Genomic DNA, 21,257 nt, shown 5'->3' on the forward strand with positions numbered 1-21,257 from the left:
AGCCTATGATTGAGGATGTCAGCTAATCTTACCTGGTTTGTGGTCTGTGTGAACTCACAGAGCTTTCTTTCTGTTAGAAAACAAGAATATGTTTTTAATAAGTCAAATGATTTCCTTTTTTCTAGTTTTACACTGATAAAATTGTATATGCTTATGGTATACAACATAATGTTTTGAAATATGTATGCGCTGGGGAATGGCTAAATCAAATTCATAGATGCATTACCACACACTGAGCCATTTAAAATCGACTCTCTTAGCTATTTTCAAGTAAATAATATATTGCTATTAGCTGTCAACATTATTACTAATCATAGTCTCTATACTGTACAATAGAGCCCTTGAACTTATTTCTCTTGTCTATCCTTCAATTAACATCTCCCCTACCCCTCCATCAATTAATTTTCCAATCATACTTCCTAACTGATTTATGACCTTAAGCAATTCATCATCCAATCAGTATTCTTCTTGTCAGCTTGGTTTTGGGAAGTGGGCTTGTCAATCATGTTGAAAGAGGTCTCTTTTATTACCTGCAGTCATAGCAGTCACAGAACCTGAGGTCCTCTTGAAGAGACTGCAGTGTGAGCTAACAGCCTCCAATTTCAGCACCTTTGGATCCAACTCAGCTTTTGAGCTAAGGCCAAGGTCTTCTACCCAGAAAAGTCCAAGCCAACAATTAAGCATGACTCAAATTCTAGGGGCTATCCATGAATGCCAATCCGATCAGTATCATCATCTCAAAGCTTTTTCCACCCAACCCTGCTTTCTCCCTTTTTTAATGTTCACAAACATCCCACCCCTTCCAATAATCTACTTGAATTCCTTACTTTGTCCCAGAGGACCCACCTGACACATGCTATGGACACCTGGTTATGGAAATAATTCAGAAATTACAAGGAACTACTACAAAAGAGATGGAGAAATACTTAAACATGGGTGCTTAAATAGCAAGAGTTTAAACTATTCACAAAGCAACCATGTTTTAAAATGACTTGGCATTGTGATACTAGTATTGTTTATTGTGGAAGTAGAGTTCCAATAGTCTATCTAGAAGCTTGTATTTCTCTTACCATGCCTTTCACGATCTAATTGGCAAGCATCTTATCCCTTTCTAGTCTTCTTTCTGGAATGAAAAATACACTTCTTCCATTCTATAACTCTCTGTCAGTTCCTTAACTGTTCAAACATTTTTCCTTAAAGTGTACCTTTCTTAAATTTTTGCAAAAACATTTTTTAAAAGTTCTATGCTACCTATCAACAACACAGGAAAAGTCTTTATGTTATCTGAATCCACAGAGCATATTCATCGTCTAATTCATCTTCTAACATTTACTTACAGGGGCTCAGGGTTTTGTTAATAATTACATTTGTTTGCTAAAATTAGAGTATGAAAATGAAGTAATTAAAATGAGAAAATTTAAAGAAATCTACAGTGTGGGCACTTTGAAATTTGAACTTCATGTTGTAGCATTCCCTTTCCTATGTTTCCAGTTGCTGTGGATCACACATTCTGTGGGAGATTTGGATGGTAGATGTGTAGCATCAAGCATTCTGTAGTTCACATGTGTTATCACCTATGCACTGGATCAGTTGGTGTGGGAAGCACCTAGTCCTGTAAATGCTTCACCTATTTTTAGGACCCTTCTTTAGCCTCCTTGACTTCTGAGACATACGTGTGATCAGTTTCATGATGAAGGTCCTCATGTTCAGCAGGATATTCACTTTACTAAGAACAGAATTAACTGGACTTGACACAAATTTCAGTCTGTCTTTATGGGTCCCAGATTGTGTGTTCCATGTTTTTGCCTTGACCCCAACTTGTATCCATCTCTCCTCAACTGTCTGTACTCTCCAGCAGCAGAAACCAAGACAACAGCCTTACAGATACTCCTCAGTCAGATCCCACAGTTGCTTCAGATCACGTACCTCTAACAGAACACGCATATGCGCGCGTGCCCACACACACACACACACACACACACACACAGTGATTTGTCCTGCTTCTCTGATGGGTCCTTAACTGATACACAGCATTAGATAGCCCAACTCCATTCCTATCAAGGCACAAGGACTCAGACCCCCCTCTCTGCTCAACTGTCCTTGCTGCAGGGGCCTGCTTGCTTAAGGTCATAAAGTTTAGCCATCATAGTTCCACCTTCATCAAAAAGAGGAGGAGGAAGAAAGCCAAAAAGTCTTCCCACAATTTTTATTTTCAAAAGAGTCCAAGAGGGCTGGGGATATAGCTCACCGGCACAAACACTTGCCTAGCAAGTGCAAGGTCCTCAGTTAGTTCCAGGTACCAAATAAACAAACAAACAAACAAACAAACAAAGAAAAGAGTCCAAGAAATGGAATTTAGTTTTTTACTTCCCATTCTTCTGTTACTCAGGGAAAGGAGAAATGAATGTTGGGAAAAGTGTCCAACTCTGCAGGAGAAGTGTGTAGCCCTAGACATGGAATATAAAATCCTGAAGTCCAAACTGCATCTCTACCCTTAGGGATCATATAATTGAATATGGTAGAATAAGAGGCCTAACAGGGATTCCATATAAGTGTGAAATTTGAAATTAATGTCTAATAATTACACAGATGACTGGAAATAAGTTACAATTTTGTGAAGGTGATGATATATAGTAGTCTCTTTTACCCTCAGTGGATATATTCTGAGACCACTTTCCCCCATGCCTGAAACCATGGATAGCACCAAACCCATATTTTTCCCCAGATACCACGTAGTACTGGGTTAATCTGTCCTTTCATGTTTTATACTCCGATGTCTCCTTTGCATCACTACCCTTGCACTTTAGGGCCATTATTAGGTAAAATAAGAATTGAACAAAACACTGTGATATCATAGCAGTGAACACAATAACCACAACATCTACTAAGTGACCAACAGGCAGGTAGGGCATAAAGTGTGGATACTGGCAAAGGGATGATTCATACCCCAGGCAGGATAAAGCAGGAAGCTATGAAATTTCATCACACTTCCAAAACATTAGTGATGTCACACTCAAATTGTTTATTTCTGGAATTTTCCATTTAATATATGCAGAACCTTGTGGACAGCAGGTGATCAAAACAGCAGAAAGCAACAACGGACAAGGAAGAGGTTCTGTACTTACTACATGAGGAAAGTTTTCTGGAAGAGGTCACTCCACACTCTTACTGCAAGGCAAAGGGTGTGGCAGAGTAGAAATGATACACGGAATGTTAAGACTATGAGAGGGTGGTGGAGGCAAGGAGACTAAGAAAGTGAACACAGAAATGAAATGTTTCTGCCATAAAGTTAGCTGATGACTCCAGCTATTAATAATGGTCAGTGACTATTGATTGACATAGGGAATAGTGAAATCCAAGTACGTACTTTGGATTTCAGTGTATATCTGAATCTGTGGACACACTAGGTGTGCATTGCTGTGAAAAAGAAAGTTACTTAATAAGCATTTGCTTTTTAAAATTTTTTTGAACAAGAAAGATACTTTTTTGGTGTAAATATCGTATATGTGTAGTCAAAGACTTCTAAGCACAGAAAAACATCAGGAAAAAAATCCATATTAAAAAAGAAAGTCTATCTTAATTAGGAAACTGACTTTACAGTACATGTTTATAACCATCTCCTTCAAATAATAACCAGGAATTACTTGATATAAATACGGGAGAACTAAGAAGAACTTAGAAAGACAGCCAAGTAGGAAAATTACTGTCATTAAAAATAATTTTTTCATCTATCTGTTCCACCCATTGCTCAACAGAGAAGATAGCCAGAGTCTTATTTACAAAGCCCGTATTTATTAGCAGGCTGCTGATTTTAAATAGGTCAAAATGTCCTATTTTGTTTTAAATATTTTTTTCATACAACTTCAACATGCCTCTTCATTTAGACCCAAAAGTAATTTGTCCCTTGAAAATGGGAAAGCAAATCCTTAGAGCTTAGATAACTTCATGTGTTTTAAACATTGACAGAATAACCAGTAATTATGCTGATTATCTTAACAAGAAATTGTGAAATATTTGTCTTAGTGGAAAGTTTTATCTGTTCAGCATGTAAAATTCCAGATATTTGTATTATTTAGTATAAGGAAAGTTGAAATTTTCTTAAGAATTCCTGACAGTTTGATTGTAAGAAGTATATCATTAAAAATAAATGACAAAAACAAAAGTCTTTTGCTAGTGAGCTACAACATTTTCAATGTTAAAAACAAATTTAAGAACCTAAGAGTGCTTAAAAGTGTGACAGGACTGGGTTGTAGCTCAGTGACAGAAAGCCTGCTTAGCATGTTTGAAGCCCTGGGTTGAACAGCACGCCCTAAACATACAACATAATGGTAAGTGATATTAGAAATGTTTATTTCAGAAATAAACTTTGCTACAAGTTAAGTAGCAGAAGAAAGAGTTAATAGGCAGGATTCTCCAGCCAGAAATTCCAGGAAGCAAATACAGTCTCTTCCTCTCCTCCAAGCTTGTGACAGTATATATCTAGAGCCTTTTCTAAGCTTTTTCTAAGTAGGGTTTTTTTCTTTAGCATGTTGGAGGAAATTTCAATTTAAGTCAGTTTGAAGGCCATTGCTCTTTCTGTGTTCTCAACCACCACCACTCAATTCTGGCGCACTTGTATAAGAAGGCATGCATACCTCTGGAGAGTGGAAAAGGGAAAGATTAGGGAGCAATATATAGTGGATTTGGGTTTGGATTGCATTGGTTTCCCCAGGCTACTTTTCTCTCTTCAGGCCTCCTCCATGGTCCCTTTCTTGTCCTTGAAAGTCACAGCTGGGTGGTCCTTTTATAAGGTCTCTGAGCTGCCTGGACATGTGCCATAACTGTTTCTTCTCTAGGGCCTTATGTCTTTTCAGAAATTTGTGCAGGAAATGTAGCCCATATCATACAAATCTGCCTTCTCTTTTTACTTTCCTTGGCCTCTTTCTTAGAAATCCTACACGGGTCTCTGCAAGCACCTATGGATCCCTTTGCACAAATTAGATAAGCACACCAGGTCAGGATGGTCCAACTAGAAAATGTTGAGCCTGGGGGTGGATGCACCCGTGCAGGTTAACTGGATGTGGGCAAAAGAAAATGCTTCCTTTTCTTGGTTGTGGTAGTAGCGGTGGGGCTGGGGAGGGGGTTGTGGAATTGGCATCCTCACCTAAAATCTTATTGTTTCCCTAATCACAGGGAAGACAAATTTCTTTTGAGAAATATGAGTATTTGAAGCTCAATATCCAGAAAAATGTCCTTTTCTCAAAATTAATATGTCACTTCTCTTGAAGTAGACATCCAGAGTGTTCTGGGCATTGCCTTAGTGTTTATGGGATAAGGGAGGAAGGCAGGGGAGAAGGGAGTCACTGTTCGTGTCATAGTCCTTAGAGGCACTTGGAATTCTAATTTGGCAAAGAAAATAGTCACAAAGGTAAACATTTCCCTGCTCCCTTCAACTGGGAAGGAAAAATTTGGAAGGAAATACAAACAATTTTGGCAGAAACCAGCTCAACCTTCCTTGCAGGACAAACACAGATTCTCCTATGACAAGAGGCGCAAATAGAAAAGTGAACATGTGTAACCTGTAGTTCAAAATTAGGAACTGAAATTAAGCTGTCGCACAGCTATTTCCTCATGAGAATGGGTAGCAGAAATGATACACACCTGAACACCTAAGCCATTCTAATAACTAATGATAGTTACAAAATTGCAATGCATTTCCTTTACTTTTCATATATTTTATTGTAAACATAGCTAACAATGTTGCCCGTCCCAGATCTTACAATTGACAAGTCCAGTGAGAGAGGAGTTAGTACCTGATTGTGATTACATCAGACTTTAAGGGAGACAGGCAGGTCCTCCCAAACATGTGTTTTTGCAACAATTTAGAAGTATACATGACTTTTATAAATCCATTTTGGCACTGGATTAGTTTCAAAGAAGTGTGTAGATATCCTAAGATTGTTTTTTAAAAGAGAAGAAAAAAGTTTTCAAAGCACATACTACCATACCTATAAATTATCACTACATACTTGTTATAACTATTCATATAGCAGCAGGGTGTTTTCACATTAACAGTGGATGCTTTCCTCTTCTTTGATCAGAGTGATCCTATACAAACTATGCCCATTATAAACTCTGGAAGTGAGTTAAGAGTTTGGGTCAGTATTTCTCATTCTTCAAAATGTATAAGGGGGCTGGGGATTTAGCTCAGCGGCAAAAGCGCCTGACTGGCAAGCGCAAGGTCGTGAGTTCGGTTCCCGGTACCGGAGAAAAACCAAAAAAAAAAAAAAAATGTATAAGAATTATGTTGGGAAAGTATTAAATGTTTTCCCAGTAGGTTTCTCAGTAGGTCTTAGGCAACGCCTGCACTCCTGAATTTATTGAACACCTCTAGGTAATACCATGGTGCCTGGTCCATGGGACAAACATTGAGTAGCCAAGTCTTATATGAGTACATGAAGATCACAGTGCTGTGCTGGTATTGCAGGTCATCTCAGGTGGGTCGCCTTCTCCACCTTCCCACCCTGGTCTCAGTGAGTGGGGCCTTCTGATGCATCTCAGGTTGCCCGCATGACCTGGATGATTCATGGTCTGGAATGGTGCATCTCTACTGTCATGAGGATGTGAAGTAGCTTGTGTGCCAGGCCTGAAGTATGTCTGGGGGACTGAGTGTGTCCTGGGTGATTGCTTTCTGGACTTGTCAGTTTGGGTCATTATCGGGTCTAAACTATGCTATGGCTTGGCCAACCCATGGTTAGGTCCATTTATATGGGTTGGTCATTGTCTTAGTGCTTTTCTCATTGCTGCAACAAAATACCCAACAGAAATTGTTTCCAGAGTATCTTCCAAAATATTTAATCTTCTATATTTGCAAAAGAGTTGTTAAATATTAGAAACTTGTTAACCAATAGCATTATCATAAAATTTTATGTGCTATGTTATAACTTCATCATTTGTCTGGAAAAATGCTTTGTACATAATTTTCCTTTGTAGCATTTAAGAGAGCCTTGCCAAACAAGGTAAAGTGGATGATGGATTGGTTATTGAAGGAATCTGAGCAATTTCTATTACAAGACAAAAATACCTCTGTGGACAGAAGTTTTTGAAAGTTGGAATTATCTAGCTTGTCTTTGCTCTGTGCAGACCTAGACTGCACTTACATGAACATTTTCACTCACTGATTGAGCCATTCATTCATTCATTCATTCATTCATTCATTCATTCATTCACTCTTTATATTATTTTAGGCTTTCAAGAGAAACATGATGGGGATGGAGAAGAGGAGTGGAGAGGAGGGGAGGGGAGGAGAGGTGAGGGGAAATTTATTAGGGAAAATGGCTCATATGATTATAGTGGCCAAGGTGTCCAACCACACATCATTTGCAAGCTAGAGAGCCATAGAAGTCAGTGGTTTAATTTAGTCTGAGTCCAAAGGTCTGAGAACATCTAGGTAGGCCAGTGCTATAACTCTTATTCCAAGGATAAAAGGTTACACTGGGAGTGTGGGGAGATGCTTGTTTAAATCGTGATAGCTGAAGATTCAAAAACCTAGACCTCTGATGTTCAGTGGCAGGACAAGATGAACGTCCCAGGGAGTAAGCTCTTCCCTCACCATTTTGTTTTACTTGTTCTATCCAGGGCCACAGTGGACTGAAATGTGCCTGCCTGCAAACATTGTCAGGCAAGATCTTTTCATAGTCTATTGATTCAAGTACTAATGTGTTCCAGAAACAACCTAAGAGACACAGTCAGAAATAACAACTTACCAGCAATTTGGATGTCCCCCAGTCAAATAGACAAGTAAAGTTAATGACAACATTTCTTTACCCATTCAGCTAATTGATTATTTAAAAGCTTATTATGTGCTGGAAATTTGTACAGCCCAGAGAGTAAGAAATAAACAAAACATCTAGGTCTACTCTTAAGAAGATTATTGTGTAGTAAGGGATACAAGCAGTTCTGTTACAGGGCTGAGCTCAGGTACTCAGAGAGCATGTAGGAGGAGTAGACAACACAAGTCTCAAGGGACTCCAGCGAAAAGAAGGGAAGGAAAAATATCAGAGGTGACCCAAGTGCAAGTAGAATTTAAGCAGGTAAGAGGGGAAGGGTATGTGGACAATGGCCAGAGGTAAAAGAGTCTGGGGTACCTCTGGGGGTCCAGTAAGAGGTCCCTCAAGATGAAAAGTATGGGGAAAGGAGGAGAGAAATGAGTCTGGAAAAGTAAGCAGAGCTCCAAATCCTGAAGGCTTTCCATGTCCAGTAGTGTATTTTAGTTTTAGAGCAATGAAGAGCCATTGAAGGATTCTAAATAGGAAAGCAGTATAATCATATTTGTTTTACATCAACAATTCTAAGTGCAGAATAAAATAAATTTAAAACAGGACAAAATTGTGAGAGGAAAATGAGTCAGAAGGTTTTTAAAGCAATTCAGATAAGAGATACTAGAGGCAATACTGAGTGTTGTCATTGGAGATGGAGGGCATGGACAGATCAAATTGGTGTGGCAGAGCTGAAAGGGGTTGGAATGGGTTTGAGTCAAGGAGAGGAAGGAGTCAAAGATGGTGCTCAGGCCTGGACTCTGTGAAGACTGTGATTGCATGCACTGAGGAGAAAGGAATGCACGGGATGAAGGATTGGTAATACCTTTTAGAGATACATACAGAAATACCTACAGATAAAATGATGCAATATCTAGGATTTTCTGCAAATAATTTTTTTGGAGCAAATAATTGTTTTGGAGCAAATGTGACTAGTACTTATGGTATAGACTGAGCAGGAATGGATCATGAATTTATAATTGTTGAAGTTGGATAATAAATACATGGGGAGTCACTGAGTTATTTCTCTCATTTTGTGGAGATCTCAAGTTTCCATAGCGAAAGTTAAAAAACACAAAGAAAGCCCCTTTCTGCACTACAAAATGGACAAACTCATGCAACAGAACTTTTTAAATTGAAGGACATCTTATGCAGAACTCAAGTCTACAAAGAACTGATTTTATGAACAGCTATTCTTACACACATAAGGCTGAGAATAGGAGGTCTATCACTCTGGCTTGCAAGTAACCTCCTTGCCTTGATATTTAGATCTCCCAAACTCTCAATCTTTCTCAAAACACAGATGTTAAATGGATTTACATATAGGAAGTAGGTAATGAGTAGTAGAATTACCAGTATATACTTCAGCTTTTACCTCAGATCTGCAGCTGTCACCCAAGAGGCAGTAAGCTTTGCCCAGATAGCCAACATAGTGGACATTATTTTACATTGAAATAAAGTCAAATGGTGCTCCGGATTTTTTCAAAGCAGTTTTTATAGCTGCACTGGTCAGATAGAACATAATGTTACGATCATGCTTCACTTTTAAATTTAACCTTATATAGTAAGCTTTATTGTTCAGAAAAAAAAATTAAAAATTAACTAATGATATTCAGAGTACTTCTATATGCACTGTACTCTGTTGATTCTATCTTATATAATCATGATATACTAATCAAAACTAAGAAGTTAATATGGCACTATATTATTAACTAAACTATAGACTTTGTTTCAGTTTTCTTAGTCCTTTTACTCGTGTATTTTTTCTACTTGTAGAATTCAACCTAAGATACTAGATTACATTTAGCTAACCTTGATCTTCTCCAATATGTGAAAGCGTCTCCTGTCCTTGCTTTTCATGACCTTGACACTGAAATGTACTTATTTAAATGTCAATGTAGTAACACTATCTTCCAAGATAGCAGGATTGTGTAAAAAGCAAGAGTGGTAGCAGATATCCTTGGTAATTTGTTTGCTGAAGAGGAAGTTTTAGAGGATAAAACACCCCTTTGTCCATTGAAGCTTCTTTCATCTTCCACCTGCCTTTTCTAACTTCTTCCCAACACAGGTAGGCTTTTATATGAGATTCAACTGACAGTGACAATTTCCCATGAATGAAGGGTTTCTATTTATAGGCCTCATGGGCACTTGGTTTCTGGAGAGGAAAATGCCTACAACCATAATGAAAGGCTTTTAAATGGTTTTACTGAAAAGATCCCTGCTTGGCCCATCTGCATTCAGTAATCTACAATTATACTATAACCAACTGTGGGACAGATGCCTGATGGCTATTACCATAAACATAAGATATAAGAAGTGTTGTCAAAGGTATGGAGAAATGGAACCCTTATGTCCTGTTGATGGGAATGTAAATTGGTACAGCCATTAGAGAGGGTAGTATGGAAGTTCCTTAAAATAATTTTGAAAAATAAAACTTTTATTTTTCAAATTATCCAGTAATCCCACTCTGGGTACACGTTTTTGATGGTTAAACTAGATTATCAACTTCATTGGTTTTTGAGCTGACTAGGTAATTAGTAAAGCTCACTTCTGGATGGACCACAGAGGCATAGCTTGCAATCTACATCTGGCCCCTGGCTCCTGTCTCTCTGGCCCTGTTCCCATGCTCTTTCCTTGCCCGCATGGACTAAATAGCTTTGTTCTGCCACACTCTTCTACCACCATGTTTGTACATTGGAACCAGGCAGTCATGGACTGAATTATCGGAAACAGTGAGGCCAAAATAAACCCTTCCTCTTTTGAGTTCTGGATGTCTGCTATTTGATCCTGATGAAGAAAAGCTGACCAATACAATATCCAAATGAAATGAAGTCAGTATTTCGAGGAGAGATCTCCACATCCATGTTTATTACACAATAGCCAAAACACAGAAACAGCCTAAATGTCCATAAGTACTCAAATGGATAAAGAAAATGTGTTGTGTATACACAATGGAGTATTATCCAACCATAAAAGAAGAAAATCCTCCATTTCTGAAAATATGGATAAATCTTGTAGTCAATTATATGCTAAGTAAAATAACGCAGGCACAGAAAAACAAATACTGTATGATCTTATTTACATGTAGAATCTAAAAAAGGTAAAGTCATAGAAGCTGAGGTGTGAAAACCACTACCAGGGGGAAGGGAAGTGGGAAGGTAGGCAGATGTTGGTCAAAGAATATAGAATTTCAGTCATGGGATGAGTGAGTTTTGGGAACCTATTTTATACATGGTGATTACACCTAATAATGCTGTATTGTTTATTTGAAAATTGATAAGGAAAGTAAATCTTAAATGTTCTCATCCCTCCCCATGAAAATGGTAGTAGGGTGGTGATAGATGCATTAATTTGCATGTGACAGCCAGTACACAATGTATAGCAAATTATCATGCTTAAGTGACTGGATTGTCCAACTTTTATTTGTCAATTAAATATTTTAAAATAAAAAGTAAAGCCTCGTTTGCTAAACCATTGAGTTCTGTTTTTTTTTTTTTTTTTTTTAAAATGAATAGCACTCTGTAAGAGACAAGCCAAACCTGACTTAGCTATCAGGAGCAACGGCTTCATCCATGCATTTACTCTATGGTCTAAAGTGAGGTTTTAATAAATTTATGCTCTGGTACACACATTCAGAACCCAAGTAATTCCTATCTGGGTTGCTGCCTTCCTGGCATGGCTCAGCACTCTTTATCTCCCTTAGGAGCTCTGTGAAGGCAAAGTGCGCACTTATCAGTACTTAGGATGCTCTGTACCCTGGGCACTTTCTCCTCAAATACCAAAACGTATCTGTCAAAGTGTGAGCAGGTCAACCTGCTGTCTGTCATTTCTGTGTTAGGTTTATTTTCATCAGTACATTAAAAGATAAATTATCCAATGGAAAATCACCATACTCAAATGCAAATGCAGGAAGCACTCATTAACTTAGACTCCACTAATTCTCAGTCCATGATGATTATTCATAAATGGTAAAATACTTTAGGTAAAAAATGGGACATTATACCTTTTTCTTTGAATTTCAGTTTGCTCAGGGGAAAAGTAAATCTTGTATTCACATGTCAGTAGCTATTTCAAAAGAAGGACTGACCTTGTGAAATTAAAGATTTATCTAATATAGGTTAGAATCCAGTGATTTTTGTGTGGTAAGGGATTCTGATATTGGATGTATTATAGTATAATAGTACAATTTATTACTTGGTTCATAATAGGTACTATCCTTGAAAATAATGGAACCACTTCTTTAAAATTGATGTAACAAAGGGGCTGGGGATTTAACTCAGCGGCAAAAACGCCTGCCTCGCAAGCGCAAGGTCGTGAGTTCGGTTCCCGGTACCGGAGAAAAACCAAAAACAAAAAAAAAAAAACAAAAAACAAACAAACAAAAAAAAAATAAAATTGATGTAACAAATTAAAATTTTTTACTGCCAGCTGCATTTTAAATTCCTTAAATTTAAGGATCATGTACTTTATACATTTGTGTCCCTATATTCTCTCATATCTGCCTCATTACGGGGCTCTGAAAATTGTCTTCCATGTGAGAACTGTTAGTAAAAGTTTTTTCTTAAGTATTGTGGGATTTGGTTATTCTGAACATGTGAATTAAAATCAACTTAAAACTGCTAGGTATGCTCTTTTAGCTCCTATATATCTAGATTTGGAAACCTCTCATTAAATTATGTGAATATGGAATCAGGATTATGTAATTGCAAGTGACAAAACAATCAAACACAATGGCCTAAGCAAAGAAAAAAATTTATTATTTTTCATTCCAAGAAGTTGGGAGGAGAATGGAAAAAGGTTGATTAAATCACAAGCTCACAAGTGTCATTAAGAACCCATTTTCACTATGGTAGCTACAGACTTACCTCCCTCAGGCGTGAAAGACAGCTGAAGTAGTCATATCAAATATATCCTTACACCTCAGTGTTCCTAGACGACAGAGAGAGAGAGAGAGCGAGAGAGAGAGAGCGAGCACCGTTTCCTTTGCCCCTTTCCAGAGGCTCCACAGCAGAGTTCCCTTCAGATTCCATTTCTCAAATGACTGCAGAAAAGGGGTTAAGATTCACTGTTAGGCTGCAGGATGGTCTAACTTCTGTAGAACAGTTAATTTTCCCAAATATAAACAAATTTGATACTCCTGGCAAGAGAGATGTTGTCTTAGCTCTATCTGTGCGACTATAGCAGAATACTGGGTAATGTAAAAAGAAAATGAATTTTTTCCTCATGATTCTGGCAGCTGGGAAGTCACATATGGATAGGGTCTTCTTGCTAAGTCATAATAGGATGGAAGACATTGCATACAAAAGATAGCGAGAGAGGGATAAACACCTACATACCAAAACTACTGTCATGATAATGAACCCACTCTTGTGATATCGCATTAATCCATTCATGAGATACATTAATCCTCGTGGTCTAATCACCTCTTAAAAGTCCCTCCTCTCGGCACTTAAAATAGAGATTGATTTTCTAGCATGTGAATTTTGGAGGACACACTCAGGCCGTAGCAGCTGGGTAGTGACTATGAGGAACAGCCAACAACATCTGCAAAGTGTCTTCTTGGGGAAAACAAAACAGACACCATGTAGTTTTGTGTTCTCTCTGTTTTCTTTCTTTGCCTTCTCCACTTGGTAAGACTAGCCCATGCTTCTCTCTGTGGCACAGAAGTTCCTTCTCTTGAGAACATGACCCAGCTTTTGTTCAGAAACAGGTGGTGATATGCTTAAAAAAAAAGATGATGCCACTTTTAGGGGATGATGGATGTAGTGCAAGGGTTTAAGTGTGCTTCCCAAAAAGCTTCCCAAAAGGAATATGCTAGAAGTTTAATCCCAATTGCAAGAGTGTTGGGAGTTAAGGTCTACTGGGAGGTGTTCAGGTCATGTGGGCTCTGCCTGCAAAGGTGGATTAATGAGTTTACACAGTTACCACATTCCACTTCCAGTTGCCAATGAAGTTTAAGGATGTGCAAGTGACCCAGTTAGGTTCACAGCAATGGAAGAGAAGTTCATTTGAGGGATTTCTGGGAAAGATTTTCTTAACCAATAAACATAAGACAAGCAAGAGGTCTGCTGTTCCATTTGCTTTCTGCCTTGGGCCTCGGCTGTATGAAGGCATGATGCTTAGAGTTACTGCAGTCATCCTGTGACCTTGAGCAAATCATCCCAACTCACAAGATGGCAGGTCAGAAAGGCAAAACGAGCCTGAGGACAACTGAAACTACCCTAGCAGTGCTTACCTCCACATTTCTCTGTAGGTTTGATGACAAATAAAAGTCTATCTTGCAAGTCATGTTTACATGGGTATTGTTGCGTGCTTCTGAAAGCACCATGATAGATAACCCACCTTTTTTTCTAGGAAAGTATAAAGGGCACTCATTGTGATATATGCATATGCAGAATATGAAAGTCTTTTTTTCTTTTTTAGAATGATAGTTAAAGTCTGCCTCAGGTAAAAAGATAAACAGAAAACATGTATGTATACATAAATGAAGTTCAGTAAATATTCATTCAACAGTGAATATATTCTCTGTAGTTTATTCTAATAATTTTCTTAAGAAATATAATTTTGGTTATTATATCAACCAATGTCAACCAGTCAGAAGGTTCTGATCCTTCAAGAACCTCTGTGTATAAATCCTACCAGGAAACTGCATTTCTCACATTTTCCTGATGCTTTGGTAGATCTTCCTAGAAAGCATTACTTTTAATTTCCCTGGCTTCTGCTTCTTCAGTTGTTAAATTGTGACTTTTATCACTAGCGGGTAGCTAGCTATGAAATGTTTTTCCAAAAGCATGTTCTTACAGTACCTTCCTCTCATAGTCATCCAATATATGAGACAGTTTAAATATGTTCCCATAATATTTCAAAGAACATTTTTAAGTTAAAAAAAAATACTTTCCAGTCTGTGAACTATTTGAAGTACACAGCAATGCGTAGAAAGTTATATGACAAATAACCATCTACACTGAGCCGTGTATTCATCTTAAACTCAAACTTAGTTTATGGCAGCACTTAGCCATGTCTACTTACAGATAAGGCTTGGATTCTTCTTCATTTCTTGCCCTTTACTTCCCAGAGGTGACACCTGTCTCAGTGATGTCAGTGACAACAGTGATAATGGTGGCAATGATAGTCACAGATATACTGTATACCAGCTGTTATTCCAAGTGCTTTACATACATCAACTCTTTAATGCCCACAGAAGATAATATTATTGTCTCCTATTTTTATAGATAAGGTACTGAGGAAGGATTAGCTCAGTAACCTTTCAAAAGCTACGTGGTTGGTAACTGTTATGGCTTGTGTCTAGATGTCCCCCTCAAATCCTTATGTGGTCATGCGGGGTGGGGAATAGGAGGCTGGATCTAGAATGTGTGATGCTGGGATTAAGGATGTATGCTTACTAAATCAGTTCGCTGATTAGTTTGGCACCTGCCCTAAGCCAGGTAACCTATGTAGAATATAAAAGGTACAGAAAGAAGCTGCTCTTGTCACTTGTATTGCCTTCTATCTTCTGCCTGCCATGAACTGTTTCTCCTTTGTGATACCACTCTGCCACAACACCCTGCCTTGGAGCAAGTGTTTAAATTAATAAAGCTTTATGTGATAATATAGTATTAATATTCAAAAGCATAACCTTTTTCTTTCCCTTCTCCTCTGCAGTTCCTTCCTCTTTCTTCCTTGAAACTATTTATTTGAATCATTTTGTCAGTGTCTTTGAAAAAACCTAGTGGGATTTTTATTGAAATTGCATTGAATTTATAGGTAAATTTGAGGAAAACTGTCATCTTTAAAATATTGAACTGTTCACAAACATAGTAAAATCCTTCCTTCTCTTCCCTTCAATAAAGTTTTGTTGCTTTTTCTATAAAAATCATACACATCATTTGTTAGATTTATTTATGGGCACCTAAAAGTTTTTATTGCCTCGGTTAATAATGCCTTTAAAAATTACATTTTAAAAATAACTATTGATTTTTGTATATTGATTTCTGGCAACCTTGCTGAACTTTCTCATTAGAACTAATATTTACTTGCAGATTCTTTTGAATATTCTATGTAAACAATTATTCATGTTGTTACTTTTTTCTCAATCTAACACTTTATGTTAATTGTACTTTTGTAAAGTGAGATATAAGTACTATACATAAAACGCACAGACCCTAGTTATTCAGTTCTTAGCCTTGATGACTATGTACTCGTGTGTAATTAACAACCCTGTTAGGTCACAGATCACTTCTCTCGCCCTGTAGTTCCATGTAGTCAATTCTCGTCCCCCAACAATCTTCTGTTACCATCAGGTTTCTTATTTTTGAAATTTGTAGAAATGATATACAAAGTCTACGTTATTTTGGGCCTCGATGCTTTTTTTGGCTGGCAGAATGTCACTTTAAGATGCATTCTGGTTGTCATCTGTATTAACAGTCCATTCTTTCTGCTATCATTGGATACTATTCCACTGTGTGCATGTTGCACAATCTGTCAGCTTATTCTCAGGTTGATGGACATTTGAATTGTTTTGAGGTTTTTGGTTACTATATATAAGATGAATAAGACTGCTGTAATATCTCAATACTTTCATTTTTTCTCTTTCTTTCTCCTCCTTTCCCAGCGCCTCCCATCCCTCCCTCCTTTGCTTCTTTTCTCTCTTTCTTTGTGTGGTACCAGACATTAAATCCAGGGCCTTCATATTGTGCTACCTCCCCAGCCATTGTTTATTGTTATGGGACAGGATCTCTCTAAGTTATTAAATTGCCTAGACTGGACTCAAACTTGTGATGTTCCTGTCTCAGCCGCCCAGAGTGCTGAGGTCATGGGCACACAGCACCACACTCAGGCTCAGCTTTCTCTTTGGTCTGTTATGTTGGTTGGGATGCACAGTACAACATCGATAGTAGGATAATGGGCATTCTTATGTTTTTGGTGTTATTAATTTTATGCTTTTAATAGGCTTTAGAAACATATGTTAGTACCCATCTATTTTTAGTTTGTTTAAAATAATGTTTACTTGAAGGAGTAAACAAGAAAGATTATTGAATTGTATTAAAAACTTTTTCTGTCTTTATAGAAAAAAAGATTTTTCTTCTTAATGTGGTAAAATAATGATTTGTATTAATAGATCTTCTAAGGCATTCTTACAGTCTTGGATTAATCCTAATTAATAATGATTTTAAAAAATACATTGCTTTCAAAATATGGTATTTTATATGTTTTTGCTTTGTTCCTATATGAAATTGGCTTATAGTTCTTTCCTATTTTGTTTTAAGATTTAATGGCCTCATAAAATGAGCTGGATAGGCCTTCTTCCTTTTTTTATTTTTCTGAAGTAATTTTATGACATTAAAATTATACATTTCTTGAAGTCAGAACTTACCTGTAAAACCAACCAGGCTTGGAGATTGTGTTTGTGCATGTGTAGGGAGGGAAGCAGCAGGGGTCTGGTAGATTTATTTGGTTTCAATGACAGTAATATGTGTGCTACATTTTATATTTCTTCTTGAGTTAATTTTCTTATATTTTTCCAGAAAATTACCTTTTTAACCTATGCTTTCTTTTTTTGGTCTTTTTTTTTTGGTTTTTCTCCAGTACCGGGAACCGAACTCACGACCTTGCACTTGCCAGGCAGGCCCTTTGCTGCTGAGCTAAATCCCCAGCCCTTAACCTATGCTTTCACATTTTTATCATTAAGATGTTTATAATATTTATCTTTTATTTCTCTAGCACAATATTAGTTCTAATGAGAACTAATCTTTTATTTCTCTTTTATTTCTATTGTATTCTTCCTATTCAGAATGTTTTTTATTTTCATTTCTTTTGATCAAGTTAGCCAGATATTTGTGAATTTAATTTGTCTTCTAGGAGAATTATTTTCTTGTTAAAATGTTATTGACTGCTTTAATGTATTAATTTTTACTCTTTATTTCTTTTTTCTAATTCCTTTTTTAAATTTTAAAGATAAAAGAATGAAAACATATTAATAGGCAGACATAAACAAGACAACACCAAAACAATAGAAGCAATACAGAATTTCAGGCAAGGTGATAGAAAATTAACAGTGGTTGTCATATTACATATTGTTATCTTCAAATTAGTTACTCAGTTAAACAAATATTGGCATGTAAGATTGATCAAACAATTAAATATTAACTGTTCCTTTCCATAAAGCAATAGAAATTAGTATTATCTTACATGGCTAAGAGTATAATTATCTTAGCCATCATGCATACATATATACATATTTTTTCCCTGTTTTCTTTCCTATCTCTTTTCCTTCATCCCAGTTGTTCTTTCCTTTTGAGTAGTTTCTTTCCCTATCACAACATCTATTGTAACTTTTAGATTTTATTTACTCTTTCAGGTTCTTACACTAGGAAGACAATACAATATTTACACATGAAGGTCTGCTTTATTTCTCTCAGGAATATCGTCTCTAGTGACCCATTTACCTGTAAGGACCTCTAGTTTATCTTTCTTTACTTTTTTTACTTTCCATTATTGAGCAATATTCCATTATACAAAAATACCACAACTTTTTTATACATTACTCAGTTGATGGGCATTTGGGTTCCTTTCATGATTTAGCTATTACAAATTGTGCTACTATAAACATGGGTACACATATATCACTGTGGTATGTTTTTAGTTCTGGAAAAATACCCAAAAGGAGACTAGCTGGGTTAAATGGGACTTCCAATCCTGTTTTTATTAGGAATCTCCAAACTGACTTCCACAGTGGTTTCACCAATCTACACTCCCACCAGCAGTGGAGTAGGGTTCCTTTCTCCCCACAGCCTCTTCAGGCTGTAATCCTAGTTTACTGAGGAATCTCCAGACTGATCTGCGCAGTGGCTGCACCAGTCTATACTCCCACCAACAATGGAGCAGTGTTCCTTTTTCCCCACAGCCTTGCCTGCATGCGTTATTGGTTGATTTCTTGATGATATAGCCCTTCTTTCTGGGGTGAAATGGAATCTCAGTGTTATTTTAATTTGCATTTCTTGAGTGACCAACGATGTTGAGCATTTTTTCATGTATTTATTTGCCATTTGTACTTCATTGTCTGAGAAGTGTGCATTCATCTCAGATGCCCATTTTTGTATAGGGTCTTTGAATTTGGGGGGCTGATTCTTTTAATTCTTCATATATCCTAGATAGAAGTCTTTTGTCCGAGGGACTGTTGGCTAGAATTTTTTTTCTGAATTTGTAGGTTTTCTTTTTATTCTGCTGGTAATTTTTTTAGATGTGCAAAAACTTTTCAACAAGATGAGATCTCAGTTGTTGATTGAAGTATTTCCTGTGTGGTTTGGTTTTTGTTCATGAACTGTTTGCCTACCCCTATGTCTTCAAGATTTTTACCTACTTTCTCTTAGAGTAGATTTAGTGTTTCTGTTTTAATATTGAGATCTGTGATCCATTTTGACTTAAGTTTGGTGCATGGTGATAAACTTGGGTTTATTTTCAGTCTTTGCCAGGTGGCAAGCCAGTTTTTCTAGCACCATCTATTAAAGAGATTATCTTTCTTCCAGTGAATTTGTTTGGCCCCTTTGTCAAAGATAAGATGGCTGAGTGTGTTTTTGGTTATGTCTGTTTCTTCCAGTCTGTTCCATTGATTTTCAGGTCTATTTTTTGCCAATACCCTGTTTTGAGTTTTTTTTGGATGAGTTTTGATTTGATGAGTTTTGATTTGAGTTTTTAGAGGCTTTTTTTTTTTTTTTAAAGTAGTCTTTTTTTTTTTTCTGGTACCGGGAATCGAACTCACAACCTTGTGCTTGCCAGGCAGGCACTGTGCCGCTGAGCTAAATCCCCAGCCTCTAGAGGCTGTCTTTAAAGGTATGTTTTCCTTAATTTCTCCTTCACAGTGTTTGTTTCTGTGTATAGGAATGCTATTGATTTTTGTGTGTTAACTGTATCAACTATGCTAATGGATTTGTTGATGAATCCTAGGAGTCTTTTGGTGGAGTTTTTGGGGTCTTCCATGTAGAGTATCATGTCATCTGTGAATAATGATAATTTCACTTCTTCCTTTCCTATTCTTATTCCTTTTATATCTCTCTGTTGTCTAATTGCTCTGGCTAATGTTTCCAGAACTATGCTGAATAGGAGTGGTGACAGTGGACATCCTTGTCTTGTTCCTGATTTTAAAGTGAAAGCTTTCAGGTTCTGTCCATTTAGTATGATGTTAGCTGTTGGTTTATCATAAATGGCTCTGATCAGATTGAGGTAAAGACCACTTATTCCTATTTTCTGTATGGTTTTTATCATGAATGAGTGTTGGACTTTGTCAAAAGCTTTTTCTCCATCTATTGAGATGATAGTGTGGTTTTTGTCTTTGACTCTATTGATATGGTGCATTACATTAATTGATTTGTGTATATTGAACCATTCCTGTATCGCTGGGATGAATCCCATTTGGTCATGGTGTATAATCTTCTTGATGATTTGCTGAATTCTGTTTGCTAATATTTTATTGAGTATCATTGCATCTAGGTTCATTAGGGAGATTGTCCTGTAGTTCTCTTTTTGGTTGGATCTTTCTCTGGTTTTGGTATTAGTATACTTGCCTCCAGAAATGAGTTAGGGAGAATTGCTTCCTTTTTAATTCACTGATGAGTTTGAGAAGAATTGACATTAAATCTTCTCTAAATTTCTTTAGAGAATTCAGCAGTGAATCCATCAGGACCTTGGTTTTTCTTTGTTGGTAGGTTTTTAAATCACATTTTCAATTTATTCAATTGATATTGGGTTATTGAGGATTTTTATATCTTCTCAATTCAACTTTGATAAATCATACTTATCTAGGAATCTGTCCATTTCTTCTGTGTTTTCCATCCTATAAGAGTAAAGGTTTTCAAAGTAGGTATTGATGATCTTCTGAATTTCTATAGGATCTGCAGTGCTTTCACCCTTTTCATTCCTTATTGCACGAATTTGAGTTTTTTTCTTTCCTTTTTTGATAAGATTGGCTAGGAGTTTATCAATTTTATTTATTCTTTCAAAGAAGCAATTCTTTAATTCGTTAATTCTTTGTAGTGTTTTCTTTGTCTCAATTGTGTTAGTTTCTTTCCTAATCTTTATAATTTCCTCCCTTCTTTGGGCTTTGGGCTTGACTTATTCTACCTTTTCTAAAAGGTTTAGGTGCAGCGTTAGGCTATTTATTTGTTCTTGTTCTGTTTTCCTGATGTGTGAGTTCGCTGCTATAAACTTCCCTCTGAGGACTGCTTTCAGTGCATCCCACAGATCCCAGTAAATTGTACTTACATTTTCATTTGTTTGTAGATAATTTTTAATTTCTTCTTTAATTTCATCTGTGATCCATTGGTTGTTCAGGAGGCTGTTAGTTCATTTCCATGTGTTTATGGAGTTTTTGTGGTTCCTTTTGTCTTTAATTTTGAATTTCATTGCTCTATGATCAGATCAGATAATATGCATGGGATAACTTCAATTCCTTTGCATTTAGTTCAG

Source organism: Chinchilla lanigera, unplaced genomic scaffold (assembly GCF_000276665.1).
Source record: "Chinchilla lanigera isolate Chin_1 unplaced genomic scaffold, ChiLan1.0 scaffold00066, whole genome shotgun sequence".
Lineage (NCBI taxonomy): Eukaryota > Metazoa > Chordata > Mammalia > Rodentia > Chinchillidae > Chinchilla > Chinchilla lanigera.